The following is a 20,021-nucleotide window of genomic DNA, read 5'->3' on the forward strand; positions in this document are numbered from 1 at the left end:
ATTCTCAAAAGGAACTATGGGTCTATCTCGTTTCCTTTTGCCTGTTACAAACATATGCACAAAGACATAATACCCTGTACCACAGTGTGGTGAAGGGTATAAAAATCGAAAGTCGATTTGCTTATTCCTATACAAATAAGTCTGAGCGACCTTCATAACTTTATCAAAACAACATATAATCAAAAACCAGTGAGCGGAGCAGCATAGACGGACGGGGACGACCCTTCAATACCTTACCTAACACAGAGCTGTAAGTCTCTGCGGATCGATGTTCTGAACGTGGGTAATATTTCGCGATATTTGCACCCTCTTGACTGATTAGAGGTCAAGAACGACTCTGCAGCATTTTTTCCGACTCATGTTTTCCGGAATAAAAAAATCACTGCATAAGATTTAAATTTTATTATTTTACGCCAAGAAGTTTTGGTTAATTTGATCCGCTAATTACCTTCATAACTTTATCAAAACAACTTATAATCAAAAACCAGTGAGCGGAGCAGCATAGACGGACGGGGACGACCCTTCAATACCTTACCTAACACAGAGCTCTAAGTTTCTGCGGATCGATGTTCTGAGCGTGGGTAATATTTCGCGATATTTGTACTCTGCAGCATTTTTTTCGACTCATGTTTTCCGGAATAAAAAAATTACTACATAAGATTCAAATTTTATTATTTTACGCCAAGAAGTTCGAATGAAATCATTCGAATTAGTTGCTCAGATCGCCTTCGCTATGGAAAATTTGTGATGCTCAGCTCATAATTGTGACGTCTAGAGCGGCTGAAAACCAGACAATAATGTAGTTCCGTTCGATTTCAACCCCGAAATATCATTTGATCATCATCGAAAATTATAGTCGCGGCCCTTGACCATAAACGGAACTTCATGGAATTTCCTATATATATATATATATTTCCGCCCTCTAGTGTGGTAATGATAATACTAAACAATATCAGAATACGTACACGCATGTTATTATTTAAGAAAAACTCTCACATCCGGGTACATACAATAATATGATTGATATCAATTTAATGTCAACTACTCCACTTGGAAGGATCATTAACAGAAACAAAAGTGTTCTTCTTTTGCCAGAACACGTCTTACATGTAGAATTTCGTGAGGATTGGTCCAAAACTGTGGCCTGTATCGAGATTTGACATTCGGTCTAAAAGGTTCTTCTTGTACCAATATTTCACGGCGTTAGAAACTCTTAACAAAGCTGTAATCATAGCTGGGTATTACTACATCAGTTGAATTTTTACCCCTATATTATGGTACCGCAGCATTAATCGAACTGGTTACTTAGAGTTCATATTTGCATGAAGTATTTATGTTCGGTCATTTTAAATGTGTGTTGATAAATTTGGATATCTTTTCCTGTCTTGGTCCGTCTTCGGAAGACAATTTTGCCAAAATTCCTCAATTTCTGAAAAAATTGAAGAAAAAATGTTGCAGTGTGATTGGCCCATCAGGATGACTTTCAAAATCTTGCATTCATTGCCACATTTCGAAGCAAAATATCGACTCCGGCAATTATAAATCCGTATTTCGATGCTTTTATTTCTTTTATGCAAAAATTTACATCAATTTCTTCACCAAAGTTCTATAAACCCCTAATGACCCATTTGCAAAAAAAAACTAAACAAATTGCCCATTGTTGATATGGGTATATTCATAAGTTTCCGGTTTCGATTTGTACGACAAGAAAACAAAATTAATTTGAATTTTATTAGTAGCAGACCCAGATAGATTACAAAAAATGAGCATTTACGATGTTAATATGTTCCGATTTCCATAACAAGATAACAATAACGCCCAGACAAACACCAACATCACCACCACTAACAACAAGACAGTCGCAAAAAATTGATTTCATTACAGAATGGCATGGCATGGATTTATTAATATATTTAACCAAGAATCCAAAAGAAAAAGGGTAACACAATACCCCTGATTGACATCTGAAGCACGCTCTGTTGTTATGTTTAGTTAAGCTCTTTTTCTCTCGCCAAAGTTATGATGACGTGTGTGTGTGTAATGCAAACACTGGATAGATGGCTGGAATGATTGACAGCTGAAAAAGTGGCTAAAATCTTTGTGCACACATTGAAGACACTGAAACTAAAATACACCATTACATGCCTTACTGGCATTCTCATCATAGCGATTTGATGTGTGTGTCTGAAGGAGGAGGCTGGAATGTACTCACATCTATCAATATCAACATCATCCATTTGTGTTTGGAGTGTGGGCCAACATCAACACACTCACTCACAAATCAAATATTTCAATTTCACAAGTATGGATGACAGGATGAAGAAAAGAAAAAAAATACATGCCGGTTCAGGTTAAGCTGGCCTAATGTCATTTTTTAAAATATTTTTGGTTATCTACATGAAATTCAATAAAGTTTTTGCGTGGACAGAGAAAATTTTTTGAGACTACAAATTAAGAATATTTAAAGATAAGTCGTATCATATATACGATACGATTTTTAAAAGCCCAGATAACAACATTTTTTCATATACATTAAAATGTGGATAATCCGGTAATCTGTACTGCATTTCACAAGTCATTGACTCTAAACTCCGGATTGTTAAATTTAAACAATTTTTAGACTTGTAAATACTTATTTTAAATATAGATTTACAAGGAGTTGAGAATTTTTTAAAAACAATTCTTGAAAGACAATTTGAGACATATTATAAATATGTTTGAAGAACCAACAGAAACATGAGCGTGGATTTTTTTAAATATTTTTTTAAGATCCATCCGGCCATTTTTGTTTTTTAATTTTCATAGCGTGGATTTTTCAAGGGCCATCAGAGACATATCCGTACATTTTTTAAAGGTGCCTTATCGTGGATTATGGATAATATTTTGAAGAACCAACCGAAACATTAGCGTGGATCTTTTTACATATTTTTCAATGGCCATCCGAATCATATGTGCGGATTTTTTATATGATTTTTTCAAAGGTCAGCAAAGCTATAAGCATGTATTTTTTAAAGGCTCATCATAGCCATAAACGTGGTTTTTTTAAAATATTTCTTCTAGGGACTTCGTAGCCCTAACCGTGGATATTTTAAAATTTTCTTTTAAGGACCGTCAGAGCCATGGGCGTGGATTTTTTAACCATCAGGAGCCATCAGAGCCCTAAGCGTCAATTTTTTTTTTAATTATTTTTTGAAGGACCCTACACAACTATGTTGTCAGGGTATTATAGCTTTGTGCAGCTCCAAAAGTTTGTTACGCTGCGAAATATTGGTCCTAGACCCACCTTTAAGTACCGATCGTCATACTTCGACTAGGTGAGTCGATCTAGACATGTGTTTCCTTCCGTCCGTCTGTCCATTATAATTTGTAAACACGATACAGGCCACATTTATGGACCAATCTTCCCGAATTTTTGCATGTAAAATGGGTTATGGCCAATGAAGACCCCTATTGTTTTGGGAAAAGATCGGTTAATATTTAGGAGATGAAATGGACCAAAAACTTAATTTTGGTCGTTTTTTCGTTTTGTAATTTTGGTCGCTCCTGAGGCGCAATTATGGCCCAAACAACGCGAATTTTTGCATGGAGAAGGGGATCGTGCCAAAGAATAAGCATGCCTGTTTTGATAAAGATCGGTCAATATATAGCGGGTCAAATTAACCCTGACTTTGGTGTGAAAAATGACCAAATTTGTATTCTATGGTGTATATATTTGACCCTGAAGGACCAAGACCCGAGAAGTTTATAGTGTGTTCAAGAGGAGTGGTTGACCTTTAAATTGATACCAATTATATGGTCGTATGTACTCAAATGTGGAAGTTACACTTAAATATTTACAGGTGCTTACGTATTCAGACATTATTTAGTAACCCAATAACATTATTTAGTAACAATAACCACACTAGAGGGCGAAAATATATCGCTGATCGCTTTGAAAATTTCCATGAGATTCCAGTTATGGTCAAGGACAACGCCTATAACTTTCGGTGATGATCAGATAATAATTTTGGGATGAAGTCGACCGAAAAATTAACTTTTTGTTTTTTTTTTACTCAATCTATAGGCCACAATTGAAAGCCCAACATCACAACATAACCCACGGTAAAGAGAATCTGGACAAGTACAGCCCTCGTCTGCAGAATATTGCTAATATTTTTTGACCTTTAGTCGGTTATCAAGAGGGAGCAAATAACGTAAAGTTAGATTTTCGTGGAAGTTGTGTAGGGTATTATATGGTCGGTCCCGACCGACTATACTGCTCCGCTCACTGGTTTAAAATTATGTTTATAAGGGTCATCAGAGCCATACACCTGGATTTTTGATAAATATTTTTAAGACCCCTCAGAGCCATATGCGTGGATTTTTATACCCTACGCAAAAATGTTGTGGGGGTATTATAGGTTTGTGTGACCCCAAGAGTTTGCAATGCCGCGAAATATTGTTCATATCCCATCATTTTACTATACTGATTGTCAAATCTCGTCTAGCAGAGTATTTCGTCTAGCTGAGTATCTCGTCTAGACATGTGTGTCCGTCCGTATTATAAATTGTCCATACGATATAGGTAAGAGTTATGGACCAAACTTCACAAAATTTTGTATGTAGGATGGGTTCTGGCCAAAGAAGACACCTATTGGTTTTTAGTAATGATCGGTTTATATTTAGGGGTGAAATGGTCCAACAACTTAATTTTTGTCTGTGTATCTGGACCCACTAGAGGCCACCATAAAGACCCGAACATGACGAAATTTTACACAGAGAAAGGGGTCTGATATGGAATAAGCATGTATGTTTTGATGAAGATTGTCAATATTTAGCGGGTCAAATGGTGTGTGAAAAATTATAAAATTTCTATTTCATGACATACATATTTACCACAGGACAGCATAGATTACATAAGTTGACAGTATATCCTAGAGGAGTGGTTGAACTTTAAATTGATACTGATTTTCTTGCTCTATCTATCTATTTGCATGTGGGGTTTACACGTTAATATTTATAGGGGTCTACATATACTGATATTGTTTAGTATTACCATTATCACACTAAAGGGCGGAAACTTAGCGCTGATTGCTAGGAAATTTTCCTGGAGTTTGTAGTTATGGTCAAAGACGACGCATGATGCTTAGATGATATTTACGGGTTGAGATGGACCGAATATCGGTTATCGGTTGATGTTGGGTCAAATGAACCGAGACTTGTGTCTGTTAAATACCAAATGTCGAATCTTATGGGAAGACGGGATTCGGAAAAGATGCCAGGGTAATAATGTGTTGTTATTGACCTCTAGTCGGCAAAGATTGTGCAAATATCGTAAAATATTACCAAGGCTCGGAATAAAGATCCGCAGAAAGTAAAAGTTTAGTGGTAGTTGTGTATGGTATCATATGGTCGGCTGTGTATGGTATCATATGGTCGGCCCCGTCATATGGTCGGCCCCGTCCGACCATCAGAGCCACTAAAAAATCCAAGGAAGCCCTAAGCGCGGATTTCTAAAAAAAAAAATATTTTTTTGTTTTTGCTTCAAAGCTATTATCGTGAATTTTTTATAAATAATTTTAAAATTTATACAACATACAAGGGTAATATTTTTAAAACGTTTTTTTTTCAAAGGGTTGATTTTAAATTTTATAAAAAAATATTTTTCATTGGCCAGTAGAAACATGATCCTGGATTTTTGTAAAAATACTTTTTCCAGGGCCACCAGAACCATTTAAAAATATTTATTGTCATCAGAGCCATACACGTGGATATTTTAAAAGGCGGATTGAATTTTTTAATAATATATCTTTTTTCAAATTCCATCAGAGCCATAAGTGTGTATTTTCAGAAAATTATTTTGGAGCCATAAACGTGGATTTTGTGAGGATACTTTTGTCTCATAATTTTTGGACCTAGCAGAATTTTCCATCCACATATCGTGAATTTTTATTTTCTTAGAGCATAAGAAATTTTTTGGCTGACATTTTTCCATATAAAGATCCCTATGAGCTTGGTATTTTGAATGTGGTAAGTGTAAGGCATAAAAAGTTCCGCCCCTGAGCATATACTTTTTAAGACTTTAATTAAGGACCACAATCATGTCTTTCTTGATTTTTTTAAAAGGGCCATCAGCTTGTATTTTTCAAGAAAACATTCACGAACCATCATTTCCGATTTTTGGACAATATGTACCCTCTCTATGATTTTTATAGTTTTGACAAACACTATATTTCAATTTAATATATTTTTTACTTTCTAAGAACTGACCTTCATATTTCTTCTCCTGCCAGGCAATCCTCTTAATAGCTTTGACAACAGATGCTTTAATGCTAAAAATATAAACTTTATTTGATTTATTGATTGCTTCTTAGACATGTGTCTTGGACCCTTAATAACATGTATCATCCCATCATCAATGTGTGGGCTGGTTAATAAAAACAATTTATGATCGGACATTTATTGCTGTCATAAAATTATTACAGTTTTTTGTTTGAGTTCGCTTGGCATCTATTACCATTTATAAAAACATATTTGCTTATCATAACAAATTTATTAAAATAAATTTATAACTACACGTACATACTCATACATATTCAAATTGATAAATACACATGTGGAGGGGAAATAAAATGAAGCAAAAACTATTGTTATGACCACCCTCAAACAAAAATCAACTACGTTATTCCAAAGACAGGCGTCTATTGATATGCCATTCATTCAATGTTTTGCAAGATAAATATTTGTTGTTATTATTTTTCGTTTATTTATTTTTATTTTTTGAAAATAAAAGTGAAGGTGAGATTTAGTTTATTTTTCATACAGATAATTATGAACATTCACACACTCGAACGAAAAAAAACTGACCTGATGACAACTACAAAACAATTGATAAGACCAATAGCAGCAACAACACAACGACAATTAAACCTGTTGAGACAGTGGGTATTTAAAATATTTTTACGTGTGCTGTGTGTCCACTATTTATAGAGCATTTTTATAGTTCGTTGTTGTTGTTGACTCGCTTGTTCGATCGTTTGTGTTGTTAGGTGAGCCTATGTGGGGCGTGCCCTAAAACTTATGAATTGAAAATATACCTTGCTTGTGTATTGGGATTTGTGAATGAAATGTGGGATATATGTTTCCGTGGTGTAGTGGTTATCACATCCGCCTAACACGCGGAAGGCCCCCGGTTCAATCCCGGGCGGAAACAGATGATTTATTTTTTTGTAATTCTATAATTTAGTGGAATATACATATTTAAATAAAAAAATGTTTAATGTAAATGAAAACAGTTTATGGCTGATATTTAAAAAGGTTATTACTAAATCCGCTCTATTTTATAATGGTCCCAAAAAATAATATTTAAAAAAAAATCACGCTTTAAGCAGGCCTTGAGTGTTTTTTTAATTCAAAAAATTAAAACTTTAAGGTTATGATTGACCCTTATGTTAGGTCATTGAAAGACATTTTTAAAGGACCGAAGGTAATGGAAATATCAAAAATTTTTAGGTCATTAACAAATATTTCTAAAAAAATATTTTTATTTCCCGTAAGAAATTTGCTCAGGAAAAAACTTAGGCTAAGGTAAGGACGATAAAAAATATTTTAAAAACGTCCAGGCATACTTATAATTAATTAAAAAAAAAATGGGTTTGAAAAACAGTGTTTTATGGGGCATTAAAAAACCAGTAAGGAAAGTAGTAAAGTCCGACTGGGCCGACTATATGATACCCTTCACCACTTTGGGTATATTTTACATATGTATCCTTACAATTGTATGTCAATGTTCCCTCGAGGGAACATGCTCATGTATTTCTGCAACCTATGATAAATTTAATTTCATTTGGGCAGAATTAGAATTGTCTGCGTACCATGGGACAAATTTATGGAAAAGGATTTATAGCAAAATTTTTACACGCCATTCGGTATGCCGCACTGTTAAAAATTTAATTTCAATCAGGCACCCGTTCGAAATATATATGGAAGCTATGGCTACATCTGCACCAATTTCAACAAATCGCAATAACGTCATTCAAGTCTCAATTTGATACGTTAGTGCACCATTTACGTAAAATCGGACGAAAATATACATGGGAGCTATATCTAAATCTGAACGGAGGTTCACGAAACTTAGCACACATCATTCTAGACTCAATTTAGTACGTTATGCCAAATTTGAAAATCGAAGAATATATAAGGTATTTGGTGCACCATTTACCTTAAATCGGACTAAAATATATATGAGAGCTATTTCTAAATCTGAACCGATTTTCACGAAACTTTGCACACATCATTCTGGGCTTAATTCAGTACGCTGTTCGAAATTTTGTGCAAATCTAAAGATATATACCTTAAATCGGACGTAAATATATATGGGAGATATATCTAAATCTGAACCGATTTTTCTCAATATCAATACCACGCTTCTACTGAGCCCTGAAAAAAATATTTTAAAAAATTCTACAGAGACTTTATTAAAAAAATCCACGCTTGTGCTGAGTCTTGAAAAAATATTCACAATTCTACTGAGCTTTTAAAATACAGTTTTGAAAAAGCCAAGCCTATGTTAAATTATCGAAATACAAGTTTCAACACATCCATTGCTGATCATTAAAAAAATAAACAAGTAAAAAAGCGTTAAGTTCGGCCGGGCCGAAGTTTGGATACCATCCACCATAGTTATACTGACAGATACATGCAATGAAAATATCGGGAACATACCAAATAATAATTCTCCAAAGCGATTTATGTAAACCATTATGTACACCAAATACAAACTTCAGCAATTTTTAATGGGGATTTTTCCTAATATGAGGTTATGCCTAAAGGGGGACCAATATTGATTACATAGTGTAGGAAATAGTGAATATTTGAGGATATCATTATATGAGGGCTATGGCTTATTAATGACCGGTATATGCCAATTTTGAACCCAATATTTTAATTTTTTATCTCAATTCTTTCCTTCAGGAGGCATCACAATATTGAGGAGATGCCTAAATGTCTGCCTATCTATTTCATTATCGTCATGTTTGAGTTTTTTTGATCACAATATCTTTAGAAGGCGGAATGCTTACATCAGATGTCTAAATAGTCTTTATAGGGTAAAAATTGATTATTCCCCGTAACGACTACCCAACCGCAACCCACGGAACAAATCAGATAACTATTTTAATATAATGGGGACTACCCCGTAAAAAAGGGGTGAATATTAATGATTTTTGTAGGGAGATTTGTTACCATATACGACTACAAAATACAAAATTTCAGCGAATTCGGTTAAAAAACGCGCTCAAGAACCTCAAAATATCGAAAATTTGGGGGTACCTTTATATGGGGACTACCTGAAAAATTGGCCTATATTTATATTTTTTTGTGGAGAGATTTGTTACCCAATAAGAACTCAAATTACTAAATTACAGCCAATTCGGTAAAAAAAAAATCCGGTCAAAACCCCCCAAAAACTGGAAATTGGGAGCTACCAGAAAATGTGGACCTATATTTATAATTTTTAGTGGGAAAATTTGGTACCCAATAAGAACCCAAAGTACCTTTTTTGAGCGAATTCGCTTGAAAACCGCGCTCAAGAACCCTAAAATACCGAAAATTGGGGGGTACCCTTATATGGGGGCTACCCGAAAAAAATTACCTATATTTATAATTTTTAGTATAGATATTTGCAACCCAATAAGAACTCAAAGTACCGAATTTCGGCGAATTCGGTCTAAAAATGCGATCTAACCCCCCAAAATACCGCAAAATTGGGGGTACCCTTATATTGGGGCTATCAGAAAATATGGACCCATATTTATAATTTTGAGTGGACAGATTTGCTACTCAATAAGAACTTAATGTACCAAATTTCAGCGAATTGAGTTGAAAAACACGCTCAAGAACCTCAAAATACCGAAAATTGGGGGGAACCCTTATATGGGAGCTATGCCTAAACGTTAACCGATAAAGCCCATCAACTTGACCTGTCTGCAGACAAAAGACGACTCTATTCAAAATTTTGGCGATCTATCTCTATTCGTTTAGACGCTAGAGTGATTACAACAGAGAGACGGACAGACAGACGGACATGGCTATATCGTCTTAGAATTTTACGCTGATCAATAGTATATATACTTTATAGGGACGGAAATGATTATTTCGATGAGTTACAAACGGAAAAACAGAATTAATATACCCTCCATACTGAGAATGAACACATTTGTATGGGAATTGGAAAAGCTGTTTTTAATATTTTTAAGGAATCCCTTTATATATTTTTCCTTGTAACTGGACCTTGAATATAAAAATTCATTCATTTATTTATTTTTATTTTTTATTACTTTCCTTAAAATGCTAAGCTACACTCAACCTAATTCAATAAATTGCATGTTAATGGAAATTTCGGAAATTTATTATCCCAAAAATAGACGGTGTCAATAAATTTTTGGCAAACAAAAACACTATATTGTTTGTGATATTTTGTTTATATACAATACACCATATTCGTATGTACATATGTGTTTCTTTAATATATATTGTTCTTTTAAGAACTTCATGTATATACAATAATGGATGTCCTGTTCGTATGTGTTTTTGACAAGCTTAGCAGTGAATGGAATCTTCTTTCAATTTTTTGCAAACAAACAATAAAATGTTGTCATAACAACAACAACAGCAACAACAATGATAAGAGCCATTCTAATGCTAAAAAGTGCGTCATACATTACGCTTAAGAACGGCGTCATTTATTGACATATCAACATCATCATCCTCCTCGACCTCACCTTTTGATGTTTGAGTTGGTTGTTGTTTGGTCATAAAACTTGTTAGCTATAGGTATGCTACACTACTCATTGTCAGGATATTAGGCATTTCAAGTTTAGCTATGAAAAATTCGAATAGTGCCAACACATCGGCACTATTCGAATTTTATCCCTAAGTCCACAGATAGGGAGCTCTACATTACTCCTTTTCGTTTTTTATAGTTTTTTTTCTGCTCATAAAATGTCCTTATCTGAAAAACCGACAAAATTATCTAACGTTTTTCAAGTCCTACAATTGCTACGTTCCTGAATTCCTTAAAAAGAGGTTTCACATAGTCGTTTTTGGCCATAGAAACTATTTCTTATTTATATTTTCTTTTGTCTTCTATGTGCTTCCTTTTGTCAACGAAGTGTTGCCGTGTTTTGTTGCTATTGTTGTTTTATTTTTTATCCTCCTCTTGGACTTTGGACAAATATTTTATTCTCCTGTCATGTTTAAAATTCAATTTTGCTTTGATTATCGTTTGTTTTCTTTTTTTGTTTTTGTTAGTTTTTAAGGATTGAATTGGCGCGCCATTATCCTTTTTCTTGTTGTCCAATGAATGAACGAAGTTTAGCTTTCGATGGCGCCATGTGTCCTTAAACCCCAACAAAAATTTCCCTTTTCATCATCAATTCAATTTCTCTTTGTTTTTCTTGCGGGAGTTTTCACTTTCAATCCGATGCAGAGCATTTAAGAAGTTGGTCAGTCAAATGGATGGTTGTTTTGGTTGCCTTGAAAGGTTAGAAGTTGGTTTTAGGTGGGTGGCTGCAAATTTGTGTTGTTGCTGGCTACTCTTTTAATTTGAGTTTTTGTAAGTTTTAAAGTATTTTACTGCAATACGTTTATCTTGGCCAATTAGTTTTGTTTTACTAACTATTCTAAGGAGTCTTCTTAATTAATTAAGAATTTTTATTTTTGTTTTGACCAGCAAGAAACTGTTGGGTTTTGGTGACAGATTGTTGCGATGGTAATTTAGTTTAATTACCTTTTCTAAACAGTTTTGTTAATTAAAAACAGTTTATAAGTGCTATTGAGTGGAATGAGAGAATTTTGAAGAATATGCAGTTCTCTTTGATGGATATTTAGGAATATATTTTCTGAAATGTATGATAAATGAAAGTAATGAAATGTCGAAGTGGCGCCTTGAAAAGAATATTTTTAAACAATCCACGCTTATACTGAACCTGAAAAAAAAACAAAATTCAAGCGCCGACAAAAAACTAGAATACATATTTTTTTCTTCTACTGGGTCCGGAAAAATTCACACTTCTTCTGAGACAACAAAATATATATTATGGTCCTTAAAAATGTATTTTAAATAGTTCAGATTTCTTATGGGTCTAGGAAAAAACATTTGTTAACCAGTAAAGAAAGTTCAAAAGTCGGACGTGACCGACTATAGATACCCTTCACCACTTTGTGTACATACAAGAGAGTTAATATATACAATATCCTGTAGATATAAAAGACATAGTATCTTTTTAGGGCCATTGACATGGAATCGGGCGAAACTTTGCTCAATCGGACAAATATTGGGAGCTTGGTGTATCATTTATGTGTATACATAAGTATGGACCTGAATCAATGCGCTTTGCAAAAATTTGTCCCAATCGGACAAATATTAGTTTACATAAAATCGGACAAAAATATATATGGGAGCTATATCTAATTCTGAATCGATTCCAATGTCAAAAGGGTTCGTCCTTGGGTCAAATAAGTGAACTGTGCCAAATTTCATCCAAATCGGATCGTAAATGTGACCTGTACTTTGTTCACAAAAATACATTGACGGACAGATGGACATGCATAAATCGACTCAGAAAGTGATTCTATGCATATTATCAAAAAGAACTATGGGTTTATCTTGATTCCTTTTGCCTGTTACGAACATATGCACAAAGACATAATACCCTGTACCACAGTGTGGTGAATGGTACAAAAACCCACATTTTTGCAAATGTCACGCTTATTATGAACCTAAACAAAATTTTAAAGTCTATCCACTCTTATAATTAGCCTTTAAAAGTGTTTCTTATAAAACATGGATCTTGAAAACAGTTATTTACAATCCCAAGTTATGAGAGGCATCGGAAATATATCTCTAAAAATTCACAATCGTTATGGACCTTAAAAAATATTTTTAAACGAGTAGAAAGGCGGTACTCTCCACCATAGGTATACTGATGAAAATATACGGAACGTAGCTCAAATTTGAACCTTTTTTTACATCATAAAATCTTCCTTTATGAGGGCTACGCCTAAATGCGGCCCGATGTATTTCACTCCCGAACCAGACGTTCTAGACTTTTATCTCGATATCCTCCGAAGGTAGAATAATTACAATAGATGTCTAAATCGCTTAAATCGTCTTAGAATTCCATACTTTCGAGTACAGAATATCCACCCTACTATGGTGGAATATGACTATATGGGTATAAACCCAAAACGCGGAACAAATCAGACAACTATTTTAATATAAAAAGTGGGGTTATATGGGAAACTACCCATAAAAGGGACCAAATATTAATAATTTTTGGGAGGCAGATTTGTTACCATATATGAATAGAAAATACCAAATTACAGAGAATTCGGTTGAAACAAAAACGTTCAAGAACCCCAAAATACCGATAATTGGGTGTTACCATCATATGGGGGCTACCCGAAAAAAATTGACTTATATTTATAATTTTCAGTGGAGAGATTTGCTACCCAGTAAGAACTCAAAGAAATAAATTACAGGGAATTCGGCGGAAAAGTGCGATGAAAACTTCCAAAACCCCGAAAATTTGGGTATATGGGGGCTACCAGAAATAGTGGACCTATATTTAAAATTTTTAGTAAAGAAATTTGGTACCCAATAAGAACACAACGAATTCGGGTAAAAAACGAGCTCAAGAGCCCCAAAATATCGAAAATTGGGGATTACCCTCATATGGGAGCAATGATCCGTGGACCGATATAACATATTTTCGAACTTGATCTGCCTGGAGACAAAAGACAAATCTATGCAAAATTTCGGCAATCTATCTCAATTGGTTTAATGGGTAGAGTGTTTACAACAGACAGAAGACAGATATACATGTTTAAATCGTCAAAATTAATATGCCCACCATCCATAGTTTGGTGGGAGGATATAAAAATCCGCGCTCTTTATAAATATTGAAAAAAAAAACTATTTTTGAAATATTAACGCTTATGCTTTACAAAAGCACTTAAATAAACACCTAACGATAATTAAGATTTTTTTAACTACATGCCTATGAAATAGGTCTTGAGGTCATTAAAAATATTTTTAAAAATCCACGATCACAACGGGCCTTGAAAATCATATTTTTAAAAACCACACCTCAACTTTTAAACTATTTTTTTAAATCCACTTTTATTATTATAAAAAAATATTTCCACGCTTATATCTGGTCTGCGAAAAAAAAAACTTTACAAATATTCACGTCTATGTTTGGCCAATGAATTAATATTTTCAAATCCCAACGGCAATGTGATGGGCCTTGAACGAACGCTTATGATGGACCCTGAGGAAATATTTTTAAAAAAAGGTATCGCTTTTTATGGATCTTCAAAAAATATATGTTTAGAAACTCCAAGCTTAAATTGACCTTGAAATTTATTTTCGAGAATGTCCATGCCAATGGACTTTAAAAAATGTATTTAAAATGTTTATATATACCTTGAAAACATATTTATCTTTACATTCATATCCATAAAGCTTATCTTTATTTTGACTTTCACCAGGGACATATGGACGAAGGAGTTTTCAGATCTACCCAAATTGTAAATTATTGCATTCAAGACCAATTTTTACATTGGCGCGCTTCGACATATCAACAATTCATTAGAGACCTACAAGGTTGAATCCTTTTTGTCACCACTACTCAGTGATGTCAAGCTTTTCGAACCATTAAGTTGAATGGACTTTTCTATTATAAGGTAGTGTTTAAAATAACATTTTAGAATTTAAAATTAAATAAAAATATCCCCATTCAATGAACTAATAAAATAAAGCTGACATAACTCCCGGTCCATCAATGACTTAAAACATCATAGCGTTTCAATTAAACGCAATTTTCAAAAATGCCGTTTATAAATCCCTTCCACATGCTGTGGAACCATCACTGAAACTCCACATATTGCAAAATACCTCACAACAACTACTTCCAGAGTTAATACGTTAAATTAACTTTTATTGTTTGATGGTTTATTTGATCACTACATGCATGCCTTCCCTTACTAGCAATTTCGCTCCCTTATCCTCCTCCCCGCCCATGACAAAAATAAAATTGTTGTTACAACCCACATAAGTTGTATCTAATAAATTCTTTAGGATTTTCTCGAGTGTGTGTGTGCGTTTGTGTGTGAACGTGACACTATCTTTTTTTAGATCTTTACAACAGCACAAAAATCTCTAATGTGGGAGAGGAGAAAAGCAAACTTTGCCACTATAAAAATATGCTACTGAATAAATTTGCCGTTTTTCCCGACTTCCAGCAGCTTGTGAAGCTGTAGCTGTTTGTTGTAAAAATATTTACTTCTGCTACAGTGTTATTATCTTAAATTTGTCGATATAACAGACAAGCGGACGGACGAACAGACATTGACACAGTCTTCTTTTTGGATGAAGTTTTGCCTTGCTCTGCAGAACCTTTTTTGTAGTTTGTTTAAAAAAAGAAGGAAAGATCTCTCCATTATCTTCAAGTTCAAAGTTGGCAAATTTACGCAATCAATTTCTAAGCACTGATGTGTGGAGTAGCAAATTTGTGTTTGTTTTTCTTGCATGCAGATAAGGGAGGCGGATGCACATTGGGTAGGGGAAATGTAAAGAAATGTAAGAGCTCTTTGGGTCCTTGAAAATTATTCCACGCTTGGAGCTCTTGGTGTCCTTGAAAAATATTCTTCAAAAATTCCACGCCTAGAGCTCTTTGGGTCCTTGAAAATTATTCCACGCTTGGAGCTCTTGGTGTCCTTGAAAAATATTCTTCAAAAATTCCACGCCTAGAGCTCTTTGGGTCCTTGAAAATTATTCCACGCTTGGAGCTCTTGGTGTCCTTGAAAAATATTCTTCAAAAAATCCACGCCTAGAGCTCTTTGGGTCCTTGAAAATTATTCCACGCTTGGAGTTCTTGGTGTCCTTGAAAAATATTCTTCACAAAATCCACGCCTAGAGCTCTTGGTGACCTTGAAAAATATTCTTCACAAAATCCACGCCTAGAGCTCTTTGGATCCTTGAAAATTATTCCACGCTTGGAGCTCTTGGTGTCTTTGAAAAATATTCTTTAAAAAATCCACGCTTAGAGCTCTTGGTGTCCTTGAAAAATATTCTTTAAAAAATCCACGCTTAGAGCTCTTTGGATCCTTGAAAAATATTCTTTAAAAAATCCACGCTTAGAGCTCTTTGGGTCCTTGAAAAAAAATTCTTTAAAAAATCCACGCTTAGAGCTCTTTGGGTCCTTGAAAAATATTCTTTAAAAAATCCACGCTTAGAGCTCTTTGGGTCCTTGAAAAATATTCTTTAAAAAATCCACGCTTAGAGCTCTTTGGGTCCTTGAAAAATATTCTTTAAAAAATCCACGCTTAGAGCTCTTTGGGTCCTTGAAAAATATTCTTTAAAAAATCCACGCTTAGAGCTCTTTGGGTCCTTGAAAAATATTCTTTAAAAAATCCACGCTTAGAGCTCTTTGGGTCCTTGAAAAATATTCTTTAAAAAATCCACGCTTAGAGCTCTTTGGGTCCTTGAAAAATATTCTTTAAAAAATCCACGCTTAGAGCTCTTTGGGTCCTTGAAAAATATTCTTTAAAATATCCACGCTTAGAGCTCTTTGGTCCTTGAAAAATATTCTTTAAAAAATCCACGCTTAGAGCTCTTTGGGTCCTTGAAAAATATTCTTTAAAAAATCCACGCTTAGAGCCCTTTGGATCCTATAATAAATATTCTTTAAAAATCCACGGTTATAACTCGGATAGTCCTTTAAAAAATATTCTTTAAAAATCCATGATATCCATAAATCCAAGATATTATTTAAGAAATCCACGCGTATAGCATGGATAGTCCTTCCGAAAATTGCCTAGAAAAATCCTCGCTTATTTCTCTGATAGACCTTCTAAAAATTTCGTATCCAAACCCCTGTTCATCACATTTACATGTGACTGATTAGCTAACCAACAATCTATTTGTATCTCCTCTACCATAGTCATCCCCACTAAAACTTCTATCCACGTTGACTTTGCTCGAGGTTATAAGCAGACAAATCTGGACGATGGAGTTTTAAAATCCACACATATTGTGGATTATTGCATGCGTGGCCAATATTTACACCCGCATGCTTCCCGCATATCCACATCCACACTACTTCGTTAGACAAGCGACAAGATTTAATCCATTTTAGATGCCATCCACAGCTCACTCAGTGATTCCGAGCTTGTAGTTATGGTCGTAGTTGAGGTCATCTTCGTCTTCTTGTAATAGAATTTTGTTGTTAGTTTTATGTTATGCATGTTTCTTGGATGACTTCTTTGTTTTTGTTGTTTGCAAAACGAAACGTGCCATGAATAGTTAATTTAAAGTTTATTTTAATATCGGGCAAATTCATGAGCAATTTCAACAATTTTTATTAGCCACAGCTCAAATATACAAAAAAATAATAATAACACCACATATAAAACGAAACATCTTACAAGGGTACTCCGCATCAATGAATGCCAAGATTCTTCTGTGGTATAATTAAAAAAGCGTGCAAATTGCCAAAGTCCACTTAATCACTCCTCCTCCTCTTTCCTACATAAGTCTCTAGTCATGATCTGATTGTGAAAACGTATGTGTGTGTGCTTTTTTGCACAATTCAAGTTCCTCTTGATGAATGCCAATGAGGGCAGGCTTTTAAAATCATTCCGTCACAATATACCATCATAAATGCTTAAGTATCATATTTTTGTTATTTTATTGGCTTAATTTGCCGCACATCCACTTGGACACAGCTTCCGATCGTAAAATGATGATATCATGGTCAATTTTAAAATATTAACATTATTGTAGTGTGGTGGGTTTTTGGGAGGGTAAGACACACAAATTATTGATTTTTTTAATAATTTTTTTCAAGGATTATCAGATCCGCTAGTGTGGATTTTCAAATTGATTTTTGCAAGGCCCTTAAGAGCCATAAGCGTGGATTTTTTTAAATAGACCATCAGAGTCATTAATGTGGATTTTTTAAATATATTTATCCAAGGGTTATCAGAGCCATAAATGTGGATTTTTCAAAATATATTTGTGCAGAGATTATCAGAGGATTACCAGAGTCATAAGCGTGGATCTTTTAAATATATTTTTCCAAGGATTATCAGAGACAAAAGCGTGAATTTTTAAATATAGTTTTTTTAATGGATTTTTATGGAACGTGGATTTTTAAAATAAATTTTTCATGGACCATCAGAGCACTAAGCGTGGATTTTTTTTTTAAATAGATTTTTGCATGGACCATCAGATCACTAAGCGTGGATTTTTTAAACAGATTTTTGCATGGACCATCAGAGCACTAAGCGTGGATTTTTTTAAACAGATTTTTGTATGGACCATCAGAGCACTAAGCGTGGATTTTTTTTAAATAGATTTTTGCATGGACCATCAGAGCACTAAGCGTGGATTTTTTTAAACAGTTTTTTGCTTGGACCATCAGAGCACTAAGCGTGGATTTTTTTTAAATAGATTTTTGCATGGACCATCAGCTTCGAGGTAGTGAACGAAGCTCAGATTTGAAATCCGTAGAAGAATAATGTTGGCCAACAGATGCTACTATGGTCTGAGTAAGCAACTCAAAAGCAAGGCCACCTGTCGCCAAACCAAACTCACACTCTACTTTCGCAAGCAGATGAGGCAGCTCTGGGAGTGTTTGAGAGAAACATTCTCCGAAAGATCTATGGCCGATCTGCGTCGACAGTGAATATCGTCGTCGAATGAACCATGAGCTATACCATCTATTCTCGGACATCGACATAGTCAGATAAGGGATGGGGTTTGCCAAAGCACAATAGACATATAAAAGTGAGCAAACGTATTATTCACGCAGAAGGGGAAGGTCACGAATTCGATGGAAAGATCAAGTGAAAGACAACATTTCGGAAAAGGGTCTTTCAAATTGGAAGAATTGCTCACAAGACCGACGCGCTCGGCTTATGAAACAAATTTTCTGTCACAAGCCAGCTAAGTAAGTACGTTTCCAAGTACCATCAGAGCTATAAGCGTGGATTTTTTAAATATATTTGTTCAAGGACCATCAAAACCATAAACGTAGATTTTCTCAATAAATTTTTGCAAGGATTATCAGAACCAAAAGAATAGATTTTTATACACTACACAACTATATTGTCAGGGGTCAGCCCCAAGAGCCTTGGGGTCAGCCCCAAGAGTTTGTAAAGCCGCGAAATATTGGTTCTAGATCCCTCTTTAAGTATGCCGATCGTCATATCTATACTAGCTGAGTCAATATAGACATTCGTCATCGTCCGGCTGTCCGTCTGTCCATTATAATTTATAGAAACTATACAGGCCACAGTTATGGACCAATCGTCACGATATATGACATGTAGGACGGGTCTGGCCAAAGAATACCCTTTTTCTGGTCGCTCTGGAGACCAAAATGATGACCCGAACATAACGAAATTTTATACCTATGTGTTATGATATTGTTTAGTATTACTATTACCCCACTAGAGGGTGGAAATGTCGCGCTGAGCGCTTTGAAATGTTACTTGAATTTCCAGTTATGGTCAAGGACGGCAGAACATCACATATTTTAGACGGTGAAGTAAATCTTACCAAATACTTAGAATATCTGTTTAGATGATGATCGGTCAATATTCCGGGGGGTCAAATCAACCAAAACCTAAAGTGATCAAAATGTTTATTTCATGGTCAAATTATTCACCTCGGGAAAACAAGATTTGGGAAATACGCCAAGGTTGGAAGGTGGAACTGTAGACCTATAATCGGTCAAAAGGGCGCAAACTTCGCGAAATATTGCACAGGCTCAGAATATAGAGCCACAGAAAGTTAGATTTTCATGGTAGTTGTGTAGGGTATCATATGGTCGGTCCCGTCAAAATATATTGCTCGGCTCCCTGATTTTTAATATATTTGTAAAGGATTATCAAAGCCATAAGGACTATCGTGAATATTTTTCAGAAGCTATCATCATGTGGATGATACTGAATTTTATGAAAATCCTTTCAGT

The 20,021-nt window shown here is 34.6% G+C and overlaps 1 non-coding gene across 1 annotated transcript; it reads left to right on the top strand.

The window, feature by feature from the left end:
• The first annotated feature begins 7,119 nt into the window (after nt 1–7,119).
• Trnav-aac (transfer RNA valine (anticodon AAC)) lies at nt 7,120–7,192 on the top strand. The gene has a single exon. It is a non-coding gene; the product is annotated as a tRNA-Val (tRNA).
• The last annotated feature ends 12,829 nt before the right edge of the window (nt 7,193–20,021 follow it).

This window comes from Musca vetustissima, unplaced genomic scaffold, assembly GCF_032173495.1.
Source record: "Musca vetustissima isolate MV318-11 ecotype Yass unplaced genomic scaffold, APGP_CSIRO_Mvet_v1 utg9941, whole genome shotgun sequence".
NCBI classification, from domain to species: domain Eukaryota; kingdom Metazoa; phylum Arthropoda; class Insecta; order Diptera; family Muscidae; genus Musca; species Musca vetustissima.